General features: G+C 41.4%; 2 protein-coding genes across 6 annotated transcripts in view; one reads left to right on the top strand and one right to left on the bottom strand.

Moving 5' to 3' along the window:
• Window positions 1-20,976, bottom strand: part of CMSS1 (cms1 ribosomal small subunit homolog) — a 366,757-nt gene that overhangs the window by 149,325 nt on the left and 196,456 nt on the right. The window lies entirely within an intron of this gene.
• Window positions 1-20,976, top strand: part of FILIP1L (filamin A interacting protein 1 like) — a 286,102-nt gene that overhangs the window by 85,816 nt on the left and 179,310 nt on the right. The gene's annotated exons all lie outside the window — the stretch shown is intronic.

The raw sequence follows: 20,976 nt of genomic DNA, 5'->3' as shown, positions 1-20,976 counted from the left end.
GAACTCCTAAAGAAACTTGCACCAGATGTTTTTAGATGTTACCTCAGCTGCCTCCTAAACCACTATCACGTCTGTGCTCTTCCTTATTAAAATACCAATGTTATTAACTGGAACCATGCATATGTTTCTCCTGGGAAAAGCTTTAATATATCATTTATAGGCTTGCTGAGAACCATGTCTTTATTAGAAACTAAAAAGCACAAAAAGTGTAACATGTCAAAACTCAGTAACAATGACTACATTTAATAATATATACTATGCAAATGAAAGAGCAAATAAATATTTCCCCCGTGCTGGAACATACAAGTAACATATGCGGGCAGGGTCATTTTTGAACACAGGCAGTACTTTCCTGTTAATTGTTAATGAGAATAACTACATTTTAGATTCTTCCCCCCACTATGAATTACATTTACAAGTATGGGCAAATGTACCACAATCATGACCACAACACCAAAGAACCACAAGAGGGGATGTATTAAAAGTGAATTACAATAAACACAACATAAAAATCACAGCTTTACCAGCCATTTCATATCAGATTTAAAGGAACAATGTCAAGTGCTATACAAGCCTGAGATTTGAAAGACCCAGGTTCAATTCCCTGCTTTGCCACAGACTTACTGGGAGACCTCGAGCAATTCACTCTGTGCCTACCTATTTCATCTGTAAAATTGGGATAATACCACTTGCTCATCCGATGGTGTTGTAAGAATAAATACATTAAAAAGTAGGAGGTGTTCAGATACTACCGTAGTAGGGACCATATGAGAACCTAAGATAGATAGGTGAAAATGAATAACTGCTATGTCCATGGGATACACAGAAACAGTGCTTTCTGTTGAATTTGTAGTATCAGCTAACTAATCACAGACATAAATGCCACTCCAGTGACATTTGTAGGCCCATGAGTCTGCCATAGATGCTGGAACTAGGGGTGCTGAGTGTGCTGCGGCACCCCCTGCCTTGAAGTGATTTCCATTATATACAAGGTTTACAGTTTGGTTCAATGGCTCTCAGTACTCCCACTATACAAATTGTTCCACCACCTCTGGAATCTGCCTTCCTCAGCACAAATTTCTCTCTTGTGAATGGTGTGGAGATTGTATGGCTATCACGCTAGTCATGTTCTTCTTTTCAGCATGATTAAAAGGATAGCCAAAAAAGATACACACATGGAGGAGTGAGAATGGGTAGAAAGGAACTGAAACAAACTCAGTGAAGCAGGAGAAAGAAACTCTGGATATAGAAGGAGCCCAGCTTAGAAACATAATGAAGAGAACGTTCCACGGTGAACAAGCCCATTTCTAGTCCCTTTTGCTTGCTGCCTTAATTTAGCGGGGAAATTTCTACCAAAGCAGTGATCTTTTAAGACAGGTCAACCTGGAACCAAAGTAGAGTAGTCTAAAGCTGAAGGAAGGTAACCAACCACTGGTAAAGAAAAAAAGCATGAACCAGAGCATTGAGGTAGTACAGTAGTTTAACAACAATTAGAGACATGGAGCCCAGTTGATCAGTATATTTAACCTTAATACAATACACTTAGGGCAGGGCTACACTACAAATTTACATCAGCGCAGCTACACTGGTGCAGCGGCGCTGCTCTAGCGCATCTAGTGAAGAAGCGCTAAGCCAAGGGGAGAGAGCTTTCCTGTCGGCTTAATAACTCCACCTCCCCAGGAGGCAGTAGCTATGTCAGCCGGAGATGCTCTCCTTCAGGCACAGCACTGTCTACAGGGCGGGGTTAAGGTCGGTATAACTACATAGCTCAGGGTGTGTTATACTGAAGTAAGTTGACCAAGCCTTAGATAATTGGCTGCTACATTGAATTAAAGGCCTAAACCTCAGAGGTGCTAAATGGCCTGTAGGCCCTTGTTCAGCATGGTACTTAAACACATCAGAAGTCAGTGAGACTATTCATATGCTTAAGGTCAGGCACCTGCATATGTACCTTCCTGAATCACAGCCTTAATGAAGAGTAGAGGATGGTTACCTTCAGTATGTTATTTGACTAATCAGGACTTTGTAAAAAAAAAAAAATTTTTTTTTTTGCATAGTATGTATGACCCACATGAAAGGCCATAACCACATAATATAATTAACAGCATGGTATTCTAGTTTTTGTGGTTGTTGATAAAGTGAATGCTGAGGGAAGAGGGCAAAATCCACCTCCAAGGTAAACAGGCAGAATCTCAGGTGAATCTAATCTAATCTGACATCGTTCCTAATGCTTTATATGGAAATAACCCACACAAGAGGTTTTAGAAGGTCAACAAGCTACTAATTTCAGATTAAATTGCATCATATTTAAGAGGAACATCATATATTTCATTTAATCCATTCATAATTATTTTGTATTTTCAAGTCCCTTTTTTGCTGTTTCCCAGATAAATCTGTTTGCTCTTCAGTTTCAACATCAGCTAACATTTGGAACAGAGAATCATAACACAGTAAACCAGCTTTACCACCAATTGTCCCACACATACCGTATCAAAAACATGCCAGGATTTGTTGCACCAACAGACAAAGACACTGTATAAAATTCCTGGAAATAAATCCTTCATACATCAGGCAAAACAAATTACTTGAAATGCAGTTCAGATTTCCTGACGGACTTAAAAAAACACTTCACAACCATTTATGACCCTACACTATTTGCAAATATCTGAGTCCTACCAAGGATATTGACTTGAAAATTTTTGATGAAATCTTTTTTTTTTTTTTCATTTTTAAGCAAACAAAAAACAATTTTGGCAAATTTCAGAGTAGCAGCCGTGTTAGTCTGTATTCGCAAAAAGAAAAGGAGGACTTGTGGCACCTTAGAGACTAACCAATTTATTTGAGCATAAGCTTTCGTGAGCTACAGCTCACTTCATCGGATGCATTCAGTGGAAATCTCCTCACTGTATTTTCCACTGAATGCATCCGATGAAGTGAGCTGTAGCTCACGAAAGCTTATGCTCAAATAAATTGGTTAGTCTCAAAGGTGCCACAAGTCCTCCTTTTAATTTTGGCAAAGTCTCTTCTGTTTTCATTGAGCAAGGAAACATTATCAGGACTGTTCTGTGGCAACATCATACTGAGAATGTGAATGTAAAACATTCCCTTATTTCAGAAGTGAAAGAGATAGCATAATAGATTTTACACATTAAACTTGAGTGATGATGAATTAAGGAGGTAAGCACAAACAATTTAAACCAACATCTTCCTCTGCAACACAGCTAAATCCCCTAAAACAAAACCGATAGTAAACATTTACAAAAGCTGTTAATCAATATTGCCAGGAAAAAAAATATAGAAGGGATAGTTGCCTCTCTTCTCATGTTGGGCTCAACTGTGTCCAGTAGCTAGTGCTCTCAACTCCACTGAAGTCATGTGGGTACTCAGCATACTACACGATTGAGCCACAGGTTATTTTACTATTATGCTTAGTCTAGATCTAAGTTTTAGATTATTTAAAAATTAGATTAAAAATGCATAAGTCTGAGGAATGCTAAATTTGACATTTGCTGTTTGAAAACTGTTCTTCACTCCCAAATAAGAAATAACTTTTGAACTCCTGCCACAGGTAAATTATTTTTCTACAGCATTCTCAAGCTACAAAAAAGGACAATTTTAAAAAACCCAAGAAATTAGTGGCAAAAAGAAATAAAAAATAAGTGTGATTATGTGATAGAACTATCTGAAAATCATTTACTGTTTAAAAATATAAAGAAATAGGTAGCACCCATCCAAAATCATTACTGCAAAAACAAATGAGGGGATTATTTTTGATTTCATATTTGATGAGCACAATTTTTCTTCTACCCACATATGATATAAGAAAAATACCAGAATTAATGGCCTATCTGAACAATCAGATATAAAAAAGAAGAAAAACAAGAATACTAACAGTTAATTATAGCTCATTTACTAGGAGACTTATGAATGTAACATTCCCGCATATTGGTCTTTAATATAAACTTGCTACTATATCCTGCTTGTTTTACTCACATAGCGAAGTTTTATTTATTTGAACAGCACACTACTGCCGTAAGCAAGATTTGACCCCTTTGTATATTAGTGGAAATGTTTGCATTTGTACACTCAAAACTAAAACCCTAAAACCTATATTTCCTTATCAACCTCTTCCCATCAACATTATATATTTTGGAATATTAGAACTTACCTGGCCTTAAGCCAGAGCTCATTGGCTGCACTTAAATAGAAGACATTTTCTATCAACAATTTTAAAAAATGTTTCTCCTTAAGTTTTGACTGATAAGGAAATCTGCTCATAAGACTATGACACAGGATGTCAGTGCACCAGCATATTACCTCTAAGGATTCAGTCCCATTTAGATGGTATTATTAGGTTCATTAACAAAGTGCTAATTGATTACTACCAATTGACCTCTCTCAGTTTACTGACTGTTCCAAATATGTTTGCTACAGCAAGGCCGTTTACTATCAGCTCCAAAGAAACGTTTCTGGTTATTTATTATATGTAACATACTAACTATAAGAAAAGGAGGACTTGTGGCACCTTAGAGACTAACCAATTTATCTGAGCATAAGCTTTCGTGAGACATAGCTCACGAAAGTTTATGCTCAAATAAATTGGTTAGTCTCTAAGGTGCCACAAGTACTCCTGTTCTTTTTGCGAATACAGACTAACATGGCTGTTACTCTGATACTAACTATACAATAGGGAGAAAGCACAGTCTAGAGGTTCAACAGATGACTGGCAGTCAAGAATTGTGCATGCTGGTGACACTGCTGCTCACTTGCTCAGTAAGACTGGAAAAGTCACTTAGAGTCACATGTGCTGTCATTTCTGTGTAAGAAAAAATGGGAATATATATTTAATGATCACAGAAGCAATAGCAGGCTTAATTAACAATTGAAAAGCAGCTTGAGACCATCAGATTGTAGGTGTTACAGAAGTGGAAAGCAGTACAGTGTATGCAGTACAGTCTGAGGATGAGAAGACACTTTCACAAGCATTCCCATGCACATAAATTCCAAACAGGAATAAATGCATCGAAACACTTATTTCCTATCTACAGCACTCTGATTTTCATGACTTGGGTAGGATGGTTAGAGAATGGGCCTAGAAAAAAGAAAATACAGTAAGTTAGATGTTCATACTCAGGTGTGGTTTACATTTAGCTCCTTTCAGCCTAAAGCTGACCAAGGGCTTCATACTGCCACAATAAAACACAGCCGACTCTTCAGTATAGGGTGGCACCCTCTGCACAACAGTGTGGGGAGGGGACATTCTTTTCAAGGATACTAAGAAAATCCCAGGGCACTGTTTATAAGAGTTTGTTAGAGCTAGACTGTGCATGTAAGCCCAAAATTCTTGCAGAAGGGGAGTGGAGGCATTGTGTGTCAATCAGGGATAATGCCTCAAGAACTATCAGATGTCAGCAGGACAAAGTGATCCTCTCTTGGAAAGAGCAGAGCAGGTGCGCATCCTCTTGCCAGCCCAGGTCAGCTGGCTGGTGAGGAGGGGGAGAGGGCAAGCCTATTGTTACATTCACCTTGCTGCTCCCTCTAAAGAGGCCAGCACCACACTTTGCAGCAACCCAGAGACGACCTTGTGTTCAGGAGCTGAGTGTATAAGAACAGGTCTGCTCCTGGTAGCAACAATGAAAAGCTGTAATGCAAATGTATTTAGAGTTTGACAAGTCAATGATTAAAACATCCAATTTTGCGCTACACTATAGTTTCCAGTGTTGCTACCACTAGAGGAGAATCACCCATGATAAATTATTACTATGAAGCTTGCTCAGGTAGGCTGCAAAAGACCTGACAGTATGACTGGTCCCTTTGCAGGGTAAGAAAGAGGTGAATGGATAGGGAAGTGTTTGGTATCCTTTTCCTCCACCCTCTGTCCAGGTTTAGTCACAATCTAGTCCTTAGCATCCACACAGACTGCTACGGGTACCCGCATGGCCCCACAGTATGTCAACATTTTTATGGCTGACTTAGAACAATGCTTCCTCAGCTCTTGTCCCCTAACGCCCCTACTCTACTTGCGCTACACTGATGACATCTTCATCATCTGGACCCATGGCAAGGAGGCCCTTGAGGAATTCCAACAGGATTTCAACAATTTCCACCCCACCATCAACCTCAGCCTGGACCAGTCCACACAAGAGGTCCACTTCCTAGACCAGAGGTGGGCAAACTATGGCCCACGGGCCACATCCGGCCCACAGGACTGTTCTGCCCGGCCCCTCAGCTCCCGGCCAGGAAGGCTAGCCCCCGGCCCCTCCCCCGCAGCGCCACGCCACCAGTGCTCCGGCCCGCTGCTCCTCCCGAGCTGGCTCCGGCGGGGCTGCGAGCTCCTGCTGTTCTGAGCAGCATGGTAAGGGGGCAGGGAATGGGGGGGGTTGGATAAGGGGCAGGGAGTCCCGGGGGGCAGCCAGGGGACAGGAGGGGCTGGATAGGCGTGGCAGTCCTGGGCGGGGGGGGCTGTCAGGCGGGTGTGTGGAAAGGGGTCGGGGCACTCAGGGAGCAGAGGGGGTTGGACGGGGGGTGGGGTTCTGGGGGGGGCTGTCAGGGAGTGGGGGGTGTGCACTGGGTCAGGGGAGCACTCAGGGAACAGGGGGAGTTGGGGTCCCGGGGGGGCGGTTAGGGGCAGGAGGTCCCAGGAGGGGGCAATCAGGGGACAAGGAGCAGGGGGGTTGGATGGGTCGGGAGTTCTGAGGGGGGCAGTCAGGGGGCGGGAAGAGGGAGGGGGCAGATAGGGAGCGAGGGCCAGGCTGTTTGGGGAGGCAGAGCCTTCTCTACCCAGTGCTCCATACAGTTTCGCAACCCTGATGTGGCCCTCGGGCCAAAAAGTTTGCCCACCCCTGTCCTAGACACTACAGTGTTAATAAGCGATGGTCACATAACCACCACCCTATACTGGAAACCTACTGACCGCTATACCTACCTACATGCTTCCAGCTTTCATCCAGACCACATAAAATGATTCGTGGTCTACAGCCAAGCTCTAAGATACAACCGCATTTGCTCCGATCCCTCAGACAGAAACAAACACAAATACCTACCGAATCTCCATCAAGTGTTCTTAAAACTACAATACCCACCTGCTGAAGTGAAGAAACAGACTGACAGAGCCAGAAGGGTACCCAGAAGTCACCTACTACAAGACAGGCCCAACAAAGAAAGTAACAGAACACCACTAGCCATCACCTTCAGTCCACAAATAAAACCTCTCCAGCACATCATCAAGGATCTATAACCTATCCTGAAGGACAATCCCTCACTCTCATAGACCTTGGGAGACAGGCCAGTCCTCGCATATAGAGAGCCCCCCCCCCCCCAACCTGAAGCAAATACTCACCAGCAACTGCACACCACACAACAAAAACACCAGTCCAGGAACCAAACCCTGCCACAAACTCCGGTGCCAACTCTGTCCGCATATCTATTCAAGGGACACCATCATAGGACCTAACCACATCAGCCACACCATCAGGGGCTCGTTCACCTGCACATCTACCAATGTGATATGTGCCAGCAATGCCCCTCTGCCATGTACATTGGCCAAACTGGACAGTCTCTATGCAAATGAATAAATGAACACAAATCTGACATCAGGAATGATAACATTCAAAAGCCAGTAGGAGAAGACTTCAATCTCCCTGGTCACTCAACAGACCCAAAAGTGGCAATTCTTCAACCAAAAAAACATTCAAAAACAGACTCCAAAGTGAAACTGCAGAACTGGAATTAATTTGCAAACTGGACACCATCACATTAGGCCTGAATAAAGACTGGGAGTGGTTGGGTCATTACAAAATCTAAACCTAATTTCCCCCTGCTGTTACTCACACCTTCTTGTCAACTGTTTGAAATGGGCCACTCTCATTATCACTACAAAAGTTATTTTTCCTCCCTTGGTATCCTACTGTTAATTGAATTGTCTCGTTAGACTGACCTCACACTTGGTAAGGCAACTCCCATCTTTTCAAGTATTCATACCTGCTCCTTGTATTTTCCACTCCATGCATCTGATGAAGTGGGTTCTAGCCCACGAAAGCTTATGCCCAAATAAATTTGTTAGACTCTAAGGTGCCACAAGGACTCCTCGTTGTTTTTACAGAGCAGACAGGAACTTAGTTTAAAAGGCTTCCACCAACAGAAAGGATCAAAGATATTTGTATTTTTAAAGGGATGCCATCTACTTCAAATCTAGTCCACTTAAAGTAAGAAATTAAATGAGTTTTCAGGTACCTGCCCCTTACTCTCCTTGCCAATTTCTATGCTTTCTCAAATTTCCTAATTTTCGTTGATCTTTTTCTTCTCCTCTATCACTGTGAGAAAGACCCATACAAAACAAAGGGAGAAATTTACTTATCTTTCCTGACTACACAAGGGAAACAGTGAAATAGGACTCCCCCACCTCTCACACACACACAGGGCTGCCAAGCACACATCATGGACTAAAAAACCAAAAAGACATGTTTCTCTAATTAGTAGTAGACTTAGTAATAGTAGTATGACTGTAGTACCAAGGAACCCGAGTCCTGGGCCAGAACCCCATTGTGCTAGGTGCTGTATGAACACACAACAGAAAGTCCCTGCTTCAATATCTTTTGGTTACAATAAACTTAGCTGTTTCTTGTAATAATACAATGCAAATATTTTTCTGACAGAAGTATGATTTCTGAGTTGACTGTGACCCTTTAATCAGCATTACCTCAACTTGTACCTCTTAATATATGGATAATGGAAATAAACATTTCTCCCTCTGTATGTCAATTCATGATTAAACTAAACAAAATTAAAAGCGACAGAGTGCATAACACCAATCGGTTTCTCTGAGTGTTCATCCATACTGCACGTCTGGCTGTGGTTTCAAAGAAATCTGGATTAAGTAACATGATTCATATGTGAAAAGGCTGACAATAAACAGAATTTTAGTACCATTCAGTCATAAAACAGCCAGCATTTGCTCTGCATGTACATATTATGTCCATAACAAAAATTTTTCCTTTGAGAGCAACATATTAGGTGTTTAATCTGTGCGCCCCAAAATTAAAACCAGAGGACTTGTTTTACTGATTTCTCCCCCACCCACCCACACACACGGACACCTTTCCATCAACATTTTATACTTAAAGCAGAGACACTAAAACCTGTTTACTAAAAATAAAAGCATCCTTTTAAAATCTCATAAAAATAAATTTGTTTAATTAAATTATCCATTTTTGTCATTTTCAATAAAGCCATTTTAGAATTCTCTCTTTCTTAGAGGATAATGTTCACAGCAGACAAGGCCATTAATGGCTTGCCTTTGTGGGTGGTTAACTGAAGTGGATCTGAAGCCTTTCATCAGTGCAAAGGCTGTTCGCTGTGAGCATGCCATTCTGTGAATGTAAATTTAGGGCCTATTCCAGGGCAAGGCAACAGAAGCTCCTACACAACTCTGCATGTAAACATCCAACCTCTCTCACACTTCATAAGGGTTGGGAATTCTCCACTCCTGCCTCCTTGAACATTCTGTCAGGATTCTGTTGAGGAGGGGCACAAAGTAAAAACTGCCTGAAGGACAGTTTCAGCGTGGTAACTATTTAAGGGTGTGGGACAAAAATGACTAATTGTTCTGAGAAGTGATGTAATTGTAAGCTCATGTAGGGTTCGTAAGGATATCATTGTGCTGAGTTTCCTGAGTGGCAGTTGACTGAAATCCTTATCTTTTTGTGTAATAAATATGTGATATAATTGCATACTGCAGCATGTTATACAACTACAATATATGGATGATGACTAAAAAAAGTCAAGCAGAGCAGTTGTGTGCACTTAAAATCGCCCTATTCATGTGAGGACACAGAGATTACTGTCAATATGTGTCACACTGATGCACAACACAACTTTTCTGGTACTTGAAATAGGAAAAAACTGCAAGAAGAAAATTGCATTTTGGGAGTTTGGCAATAAATGAATGATAGCAGCTCTCACATGGGTTATGAAGTTACCAGAACCTCAGAACGGCATTATATCCTTTATTTACATGACTGCTTAACTGTAGTTCTTTTATATTTAGCAGATGTGGATTATGCAGAGATACCTACAAATGTCTGCTCTGCTTAGAAACTATTCTAAATTACAGTGTTCTAACTGGGCAAAGACAACATGAAGTTTGAGTACTTTACGAATTTCTAGCGGCATGGTGTCCGGAGCCAGGGCCACAGGAGTTTATCCTGAAATACACTCCCTCTGCCGCTCTGGGCAAGTCACATCATCTGTCTGTCCGTTTCCGCAACTGTGAAAACCTACCTCTTAGAGGAGGTATTGTTAGGTTAAATGAATGCATGCGAAGCATTTAATATTGCCATCTAAACTCAGATATAACGACTGGGCCAAATCCTGCAGTTCTTACTCAGGCAAAACGCTAGTTGAAGTCAGAGGATCCCTAGGTGCAGTAGGGAACCACAACTTTAAGCTGCAGAGTTGGCACAGCTTGAGGGGGTACCAGCAGAGGCAAAGTATCCCTTCAACTCCTCCACTAGACAATGGCTTTAGTGATCAACACCAAGAGGCCCACTGATGTTATGTTGCTGTTAGAGCCACTCCTTCCCCTGCCCTTCACTGAATGTCGCGTTAGGGTATGTCTACACTGCAGCTGGAGCCTGGGCTCTCGGACCCTAGGCTGTGGGACGGTGCCAGAGCTTGGGCTGCAGCCTGAGCTCGAATGTCTACATCGCAATTAAACAGCCCGTGAGCCTGAGACCCGCAAGCCTGAGTCAGCTGGCACAGGCCAGCCCGCGGGTTTTTAATTGCAGTGTAGACATACCCATGGTGATTTCACATTCAGAGTGCTCCCGTAGCTGAAGTTTTTCTCTCAACTTCCTTGGAGCGGCCTCATGCACTACCGCCAGTGTGGTTTGTTTGCCTAAATGCCGACCAAATAGCTTCATTCACACATTAGCAGAGAGTCTTTTTCCCCCCCAAGTGCTACTAGACTTCCTTAAATTGTGAAATGAAATGAAAGGGAAGCTACCGAAAACACTGTAATTTAAGTGCCTACAGTTGGTGATCTTTCAACAATTTCAAAGTTATCTAGGAGTGTGTTTAATTCCTACCAAACTAGGCTCTTACACTGTCACTCATCACCATGCCATCTCCACTGGCTTTATAGCAAGAAGCAGAATTTCACAGATGTGATACTACTGTGTGGTCCTATTTCACACAGAGAATGGTTTTAGAAGATCTTGTGTGATCCAGCAACCAGATTCCAAAATTTTAAGGCCAGGAGGGACTATAATGACCATCTAGTATAATTTTCTGTATAAACACAGGGCATAGAACCTCACCCAGTAATTTCTGCATCAAGCCCATAATGTCTGATGGGCTATAACATACCTTTTAGAAAGATATCCAGTCTTAATTTAAAGACTTCGATTGATGGAGAATCCACCATGTTACTAGGTAACTTGTTCCAATATACAATAAACTGACAATCTTAGAGTAAGTGCTTTATTCAATGTTTTTACAGCATTTGGCACAATGAGGTCCTGGTTCACAACTGGGGCTCCTAGGTGCTATGGTAATACAAAATGAACAAATACATAAACAACAACACAGCAGTCAAATGTCAGATAAAAAGCTATCAGACAAAATGAGTACATCTGTATCAGTCATTTGGTCTATAACAAACAATTACCCTAAACCCAGGGTTGTGAGTTCAATCCTTGAGGGGGCCATTTAGGGATCTGGGGCAAAAACTGGGGATTGGTCCTGCTTTGAGCAGGGGGTTGGACTAATGACCTCCTGAGGTCCCTGCCGACCCTGATTTCTATGATTCTATGATTCTACCGGTACATTGATTTAGATTTTAAAGTCCTCGAGGCACGGACTAGGCCTTCTCTTCTATGTCTCTTAGGGTATGTCTACACTGCAATGTAAACCCAGGCTCAGACTCAGGCTCAAGCCTAACCTGGCTTTGGTCTACACACAAATCACGCTAACCTATGGTACCAGGGATGACCACGCGTACCATCAGATAGCTAAAAAGCTGACAGCTTTGCAAATTTACCTAACCAGTGACCCCGTGATGGGAGTGGATTAAGCAGCTCAAGAGTGAGTACCAGAAGACCAGGGACCGGAACCGCACCTCTGGCAACTCGCCAATCTCATGCCTATTTTATTAGTTTGACGGCGGCTGGGCACTGAGCTCAGCATGGAACCAGCCATGGTGCATGACGACCTGCCAACCGGAATGGTGCCCTGCTGTCTCCTGAATCCAGCATGGGGACTGCTGGGAGCCAGCAACAGGCTCCAAGTGAGGAGCATGAAGTGACTCTCTTTCTGAAACCAGTTCCAGAGCAGGCTGTGCTACAGGATCAACAGCAAACTCTGGGCCCAAGCCCAATGTCAGCATTATAAAAAAATCCAAACAAACACACAAATGATAAAGTCACTGTAATTGAGCAGCACCATAGGATCAATGTCCAGTCGCTGGACTCCACTATCCTATGACAAGGTTCCATTCACACAATCTCTTAATTAGATAATGGTTCACATTTAACTATTTTTTTGTGTTCCTATCACAACAGAGCACATGAATCTAATAATGGAATTATTTGAAATCTATCACTAATCTTTAACCTGATTGTCTCTAAACCAGAAGCCAGCTGACCTCTGTCTGGTGTAAAGATGGTCATTCCCTGGGAATATTTCAGCCTCTGTGCAAAATCTATTTTGGAATTGCAATAAAAGAAATGGAAACTCTTAAGCATGATGTTACAATTCTCCAATTTCTGTCAATATTATGATAGAACAGCATCAAGGAATTATAGATACCATATCGCTGACTGTTCATTGGATATCTGAAGGCACTCAAAAGATTAAATAGTAATCCTATTCTAAATGGTTCAGTTTGTTGTTTGCCTGGCAACTTTTGGCAGTCAAAACAAATAAGGGATAGATGTTTTCCTAAACTGAACTCAGAGACAAACAGACTTTCTTTCCACTGTACATACCATTTGTTAGTAAACTGGCACACATTTTTCATCCATTTATCTTAACTGACACCATCTATACTACATGCTCCTTTCTTCTCCTACTCAGCATCCCCTCTAAACCTCATTAACTAAACTGAAACAAAGTAGTGGAAGGGCTAACAAGTGGTCATACATTTAAAAACAACCAACTGTAAAAAGTGACATTGATTTTAAAAGACTGTTTAAAAACTGCACCAAGAAGTCCTATGGCTGTTTATGAACCTTTTTGATATACAGTTTATATATAATTTATATGACATAAATACAGTAAGCTGTTGTATAATTAAGGATCCTCATCACATTACAGCTTTGCATTCACTTAAGCAAGGTCCATTATTTTCAATATACACAGGGCTCTATCCTGAAGTGATTTTTCAGGGCCAGACCACCACCTCCCACAAGTAAAACCCATGGGAAGAAATTTCTGTGAGGTTCCCCTCTTGGAAATCCCCCTCGCATCTCACTGGGGAAGTAGAGTTTGCCTCCCCCACTCAGAAGAAAGACCGCAGGACCTGCCCCCTAACACGGCATATCCTGGGGCATCTGCAGTCATGTCTCCATCATCAGCTCTGGATCTTATCCCTGGCATCACAGCTCCATTACACTCATGCTATCAAGTACTCTCTTTGGCCACGGCTGTCCCAGCACAGCCAAAGAAAAGATTAGCAAGTCCTAGGTTGCATTGTCATTGCTGACTAAGTTTAATGGGGCTGGAAGGGAAACATTGTGTGTACCCTCTGGCCTCCATCTTCACTCGTCTATCCATCCCCAACCCCACACCTGTAGAGGGACCCTTGCAAGACCCAGAGAGAGGAAAGAACAATATCATAGACATGACTGATTCCCCCTTTCCATCAAAAAGTGGGAAGATCCAAGTGTGGAAGGCCCCCTGCTCTCTTCCTGGATATTGATTTGGGTGGGGTGATCCTAGTTCTGACTCAGTGGTTACAAAGGCTAAGCTACCATGGAAGCCAGTGGGAAATAAGAAAATACCAAACAACATCTGAGTAAGGGAGCTTCAGAATTAGCCCCCACTGCATAAGAGTTTCTACGTATACTCAGTAGTATTACATGAGATGACAATGCAGTCCAAATCTTGAATATTTTTATTTTCATTTATAGCATCCAAAGCATGCTAAGACTCTTAAAGATAGAAACAGAGAGTGCAAGTTTTAGGTAGCAGCACCAAGAATTTCAGGTTTACCGTAAATTTAATGTGCAGAATGAAAATTCATAATTTGGTTCCCAGTACTGCAACATACTAACTGCCTCATCTCCAACGTAAGAGCTGAGGGTGCTTAGCAACTGTCATAAGGTTATCAACACCTTGGACAATCCTGAGTACACATTTAAATTCCCATGGCAAATCTGTGCATTACTTCATGCTTTGTAGATCCTGCATTTCCTTCCTATACTTACAGATACAATCAACATCTAGACACTTGGCAAACTTTGATTCAGTACCTATTGTTCCTATTCCTCAATCACTCAGACAGCTAACATATACATTCCTGCCCCTTTCTCCTTAATTAACAACAATATTTATTGTAAAGACAGTGCATCAAAGTCCACTGCAATAGTTCTTTCATGCTGATTAAATTGCGACAAAACATTTTGGTCGGAGAAAAAAAATTGTCTTAAGTTCATGAAGCTAAAAACCAAGATACACAAAAGTGAAGCATTCCAAAGTTAAAAATAATCATTTTAAACTGCAAGAGCCGAGCTGTAATTTTGTGCAGTTCAGCATGACATCATGGTTTATATAGGGCCAGCTCAATAAATCAAACTTCACCTAATTAGAGATCCTACTGCATATCTACATTATTCAGACAAATAATTAAAACAGGACAATTCATAACACAAGCCAGATATGTTTACTAAAATATGTTCTTTTCAATCCTTTTTAGCTTTACTGCTGCTTACAGAGCTTTCACATTTACTAAATTACAGACCTGAAGCTTTTACTTTAGTCTGACTTCACTTTCAAGGAATTCTTCAATTAACTTTACACTGCTTTAAGCTCTTCATCCAATGAGAAAACAATCTGTGGTTTCTAACTCCTTCCAATGCCAAGGACTGCCATCCATGTTCAACTTTCAGATATACTGTCTTTTCAGAGCTAGGCTCTGTTTGCTGAAAACCAACTAGTCGTCATAGCATTTTGACAGGCAATATTTTTTTAAAAAATGAAAACAAAGGAACAATACTTTGTGATGGGTAAATTGTTAGGAATAATTAGGTTTACTATCACTTTTTGAACAGATTATAGCAAAAACTTGGTCAAACCAGAGCAATCAACTCAAAGTGAAAATCCCTTATTAGTTAGGTTGTTACCAAATCTTCTCTGCATTTACTGATCATCTGTGACCCACTATCTTTTTTTCTTTTAATTGTGGGTTTTGTTGAAAGCAGAAGTTTATGAAAAGTCAAAACATCTGAAGTCCAACTGAAGGATGCTATCCAGCTAAGGTCTCCATTAGTGGAAATGCAAGAAGCTTTTTGAATGGCTAGATATCCTGCTGCTAGTGCAACAATCATTTACTATGTACAAGATGTCAAATCAAAAGCCAAATACAATTTCATAAAAAGCATGAGTTTAGAGATAGGTTTCTTTGCTAAACAATAAGGGCTTTTCCCCCTAAACCTTGAGTTTTGTTCATTATTTTTACTGGTTGTTTTCAATATATATATATATATATATATATATATATATATATATATATATATATATATATATATATATATATTTACTCATCAATTGCACCAACAAATGCAGTGTTTGAAATATTAAGCCAATAACCCAAGAGCTAGCTTTCTATAAAAGGCATAATACAGCAACCTAGAAGAAATGGGAATACACAAAAAGGAGGCACATGTCTATGTTAGTTCAGTACCAGTGTAATTCTGACATCTGTTGTACCAAATGTTAACCAATGAAAATCATGGAAGAGTTTTAATTTATTGTAATATTGTAATTTATTAGGTGTCAAAATGGACCAAACCACACTCAAGACTATCTAACGTAGTGCATAAATATGTTTACAAAGACATGGCATATGGACTTCCTGCAAGTACATGCAGAGTAAGCAGGTGGACAGAAGAATCCTTCCAAACTTTTGCTCGACATATTTTAGTTCAAGATAACATTACACCCAACATGCACTAGTCATGACAAACAGAACTGGAGGAATGTTGGCAAGGTAGAGTGTTAAGGCCAATAGTGAATCTGGAGTCACTTGCACAGAATGTTCAAAAGGATCTGACCTCTAGAAATAATCCAAGTCATATTTTCTTACTAATTCTCATCTAGAGTCAGGTGCACAGGCACAGTCGCCTACAAACCAGCAGCTAAGTTCACAGGGCTGCACGCTACTTGAAAAGCACAACATTACTCAATTTTCTTCCCTTTTGTTCTCCTTCGCAAGCCTTGCTCCCACACGTCCCTGGTGGGGCACAGCAGGAAACACAGATCTATTGCACTTCAGCTCAGGTGTTTATGCAGGCTATGTACTAGAGCAAGTAATGGCAAGTGTTAGGCGTAGTCCTACAATTTAAGCAGCAGTAAGTCTCAAGCCCCTTGACAGCATCTGAGGAGACATGGAGTTATGTATAGTCTTGATAGCTTATGAGGTGGTTAGCTATGTGCTTCACTCTTAGGCCTTATTCTTCCTTCCAAGCACGAGTAGTTTGGTGGCTGCACACGAGCACTCATTAATGCAGGATCGGGTTCTGCTCATCGTTTTTTATTTTGTGCGCCACACCTGTGCTGTACACAATCACACCCTTAATCTCCACCAATCGGAATTCATATTATCACCGTTTCAACAGGCAGCAAACACAGAACTACAAATCATCTGCTAAAGAAAAATGGACTCCAAACCCAATATTCACACTCTCCTTATCCTTTTCCACCTGCCCTTATTTAAACAGAGAACAAACAACATTATAAGAGTTTTCAGAAAACAATGAGGGTCAGACTTCCTGTTAAAAACCATACTGCAGGGATGCACTGTAGAACTCCTTATATGAGCAGGTAGCATAAGGGTGGGAGGAAGAGACTTCCGTTCCATCGTTAATCTAATTCCACAATCCCACCAAACCCTTTCTGCAGAAGTTGTGCAGGTTTTGGGACCCATGGACGGGAAAGGCTGGAACGGTTGTTCTCCATTATATTGCATTCCCCTTCCCCTTCAAGAAAAAAAATGGGAGTAAACTCAAGTTGACCCTGTGGGCATCAGCTTTTCAGGATTTCCTTTCTGCAGCTAAGAACACCTTTCTTTCTTCTGGGCAAGTTTTGGGATGGTCAGGGACTCATACAGTCAGAGCGCCTCAGGGGAGCTGGGACCCTGTGTGAAGGCAAAGGACTTGTTGTGGATCTGTAGGTTTTTGCTGGTTTAAGAGAGTGAAATTCCAGGCTACCTACCATGAGGAGTGCAAACCCCCCCACACTTCTAGGGATGATTTCCATTGATTGTACAATCTCATGAAGTTTCTCTGCCCCTATGTGGGAATAACCCAATCAGGGATATGTTCTGGCCCATAATTATTGAATCAAGATCTTCTCTCAAGCTCTTCCACCATTTCCCTCAAACACCTGCCTTCCTGATATAAACCATTTTTTAAACCATGACCAACATCTAATCTGGGAACTATTGCTCCTGTTAGTCTGATTTGCAATTAAAAGAATCAAGGACACAAACCTGAAGCCTCAGTTCTGTTACTGTGTGCCATAAACTAGTTTGTAAAGCAAATTTGGTTTGAAATGACTATTTGTCTGGACAGAAACATAACGAATAATCGTCATTAAAGGATAGCATTTGGGTTCCCCAGTAAGTGGCCAGTGATCTTCTAACAAAACCCCAAGATTTCCCAAAATTACTTCTGCAAGCAATAGTAAAAATTAAAAGAGGTGATCTCCCTAGAGCAAACCCACAGCCCTATTTTCATAACGTGCTTTTGAAGCCTGATGCTTATCAAATGAAGTATTTTCATTCTCTTGTGTTAACTTGTACAGATTGCTTGCTATTGATCTTCTGAGTCATGTTTCTGGCAGTAAATTAGTATCCTACTAGAAAATATAAGTGCTATAGAACAATTGATGTAATATATTAATAATTTAAGTTTGGATTTAACTCTTTCAACATATTAGCAGGAGATACTGTCTGTACAAAATAAGGATATCCCCTGAACACTGAAAACAAGAAACCAAAATATTTAGAGTAAAATTTAAAAGATCACATTTTAATGTGAAGGATTTGGATTATACTCATGTAATTTTTTTTTTTTTTTAAGATTATGAGCTACATAATGAATTCCTCCTAAAATGTTTGTTGGTTTGTTTGTTTTGAGGGAAAATGGTTGTTTCAGTCTAACGGGTATCACTCAGAGAGCAGGATTACAGCTTAATCAGGCTGCTGTATTCAGGCTGTTGGATTTCTAATTGCTTTCTTTTTATCTGGACTACACCCAGTAGAGCACCCACATAAACCATAGAGAAAACAGCCCTCAAAAAAGTCTTACAATTCTTCATAGAATCACCTCTATCCTATCTGTGCTTACAGAAAGCCAGACCAAAAGAAAACATATTGTAGACTAAAAGCTAACTGAATACAGCAGGGGTGGCCAAACTAACTGACCCTCCGAGTCTCACAGGACAATTTTCAGAAGTTTGAGAGCCAGGGCACGCCTGCCGGGGCTCAGGGCTTAAGCCCTGCACTCTGGCAGGCATCTCTCATGGGCTGAAGCCCAGAGACACCCCTCCCACACTGGGCTGAAGCCAGAGGTGACACATGGGGGACATGTGGGGTCACGTCATTCCCTCCCACCCCCAATTTTTGCCAGGGTTTGCTGGCCCCACTCGGTCACATGGTGCTGCCAGGCCCCCTCCCTGTGCGGCAGCTGCTGGAGCCAGCAAGCTGGGAGCTGCAGCCCTAGGGAAGGACAGCAGCAAACATCTAGGAGCTGTAGGGAGGGGCCACTGAGGGTAAAAAGGAGGGTCTGCTTGGGGGCATGACTCAAGCTGTTGGGGAAGGGGGGGCTGAACCTTTAAATTGTGCCCCCACAATTTTCAGCAGGCACCAGTGGTCTCTAGCAAAAGCCCCTAGCCCCATCACCCTACCACAGAGAAGAAGCCCCGAGTTCCTCCCCAGTGTGGCAGGTGGACAATGGGGGCGGGGGGTTCCGCAAGCCACACTTTAACTGTAAAAGAGCCGCATCTGGCTCACAAGCCGCAGTTTGGCCACCCTTGGAATATAGGTTAGAGAAAATTACACACACTCTTATGATATATATCTGTACTCTGTGCATAGCATACATATACCAACTGTACATGCATCTGAGGCCAAATGCTGCCTCTACTCTTACACAACCCAGAACAGATGCTCACCAATATTACAGGGTTATGGGGTCCCTGTCACAGGAGGAACATTCCATCATCCCTACCACAAACTCATCCAGATAGTTTTGGTAGAAGCAGAAATAATCTGCAGAGGAGGGAAGCTGAGCGTAAGGGACATGGCCAGGTCAGGGATATACGTATGTGCAAAAGCCAAATGGGAAGACTATGTTCCTTAGGTGAGGTAGGGCTTGAAGATTTTGGCACCAGCAAAGATCAGCATGAAAATTGCCTGCCCTTTGCTCCTCCTCCTGCTATGCATGTGCTTCTGTTGGCAACGATGAACAATGTGCTCCCAGAATTTGTCTCGTAGCCTCCAGTGTTAACCTGAGAACACCACCAAATCATCGAGCAGATGGAAGGATAGGAAAGACGCACACCTATATCTTCAGTGCATTAGAGAACTTAGCCACACAAGTTGCACTGATTTGAATGGAGTGCTATGGCTAAATTCCAAGTTAAGTCTTTTCCAATAATCATTTGATTGTTGGATGAAGTTCTTTAGCCTGCGCCATGCAGGAGGCCAAACTATATAGTCATAATGGTCTCTTTTAGCCCTAAAATCTATAAAAATTCAGATGGTATAGTTTAAAGACGAGGAGATCTCATTTCCCAGCATGTATTACATTACTTCTTTATTTTATTTTTAGTCCTCTATAAACATACAAAACCCCGAGGAATACACAGTATTCAGAAGCGCAGAAAATGTGCTCTCGCTTGCCTCAGATGCAAACAGCTACATACTGTCCAAGTGACACATAGTTTTGACCAAGGAGATAGCAGTATCAGTGTTTCCATAATTCTTTATGAAGAATTACAGGATTTAAAATGTCTCTTTCCAGCATTACCTAATGCATGGGCCTCTCGATGATTAATTAAAACTATATACATATAGAAAAAACAAACATCAGCACTGCAATACTATGTACCAATGTACAGTATCCTTGGCAAAAAGAAATGGCCTGCTGTTCTCAACCAAAAGTCAATTTCCATACGTTAATTGTGAATTGTAACCAGACAAGATCTCTTTTCTAAAAAAGTTTCCAGCAACTGGCAAACTGTGTCCAATACACAGGAAATCGTATTTATAGTTTATACTCTCCACAATGTATCAATTCTCCTCTCACTAGGAGAACCAGTGGCAACTTCTAAATGAATGGTCTTGTCTCTAGAATTCTATCATCACAACATACAATAGCTAATTCTAGAGTCAATAACTGGGGGGATTGAAGGGGGAGGAGAAATATAGCAGAGAGGTCCCTTCCATTGCTGAAGAATCCATAAAATAATGGCCTATCAGAGTTCTCTACTCAAAAGAGCAAGAGTTTGAAATCCTGCTTTTGCAACCCTTTGTCTCATCATTAAAACCACGATTCAGTGAGGTACCTAAGCATGTGATTAACTTTAAGCAAAAGAGTAATCCTATACTACCCATGTGCTTAATATCTCATTTAATTAGGGCCTAAACAAGTTACAGCCTCATCTGTACCTGCTAATTATAAACTCCTCTAATATGCTACTTTTTTAACATAGAAAATGGGGATGAAAACCAACAAAAGCATTGCTATGAAACTTCAA

Source organism: Natator depressus, chromosome 1 (genome assembly GCF_965152275.1).
Source record: "Natator depressus isolate rNatDep1 chromosome 1, rNatDep2.hap1, whole genome shotgun sequence".
In the NCBI taxonomy this organism is placed as follows: Eukaryota; Metazoa; Chordata; order Testudines; family Cheloniidae; genus Natator; species Natator depressus.
Note: the sequence above shows the minus strand (reverse complement) of the source record. Positions and strands in the feature narration are given on the sequence as shown.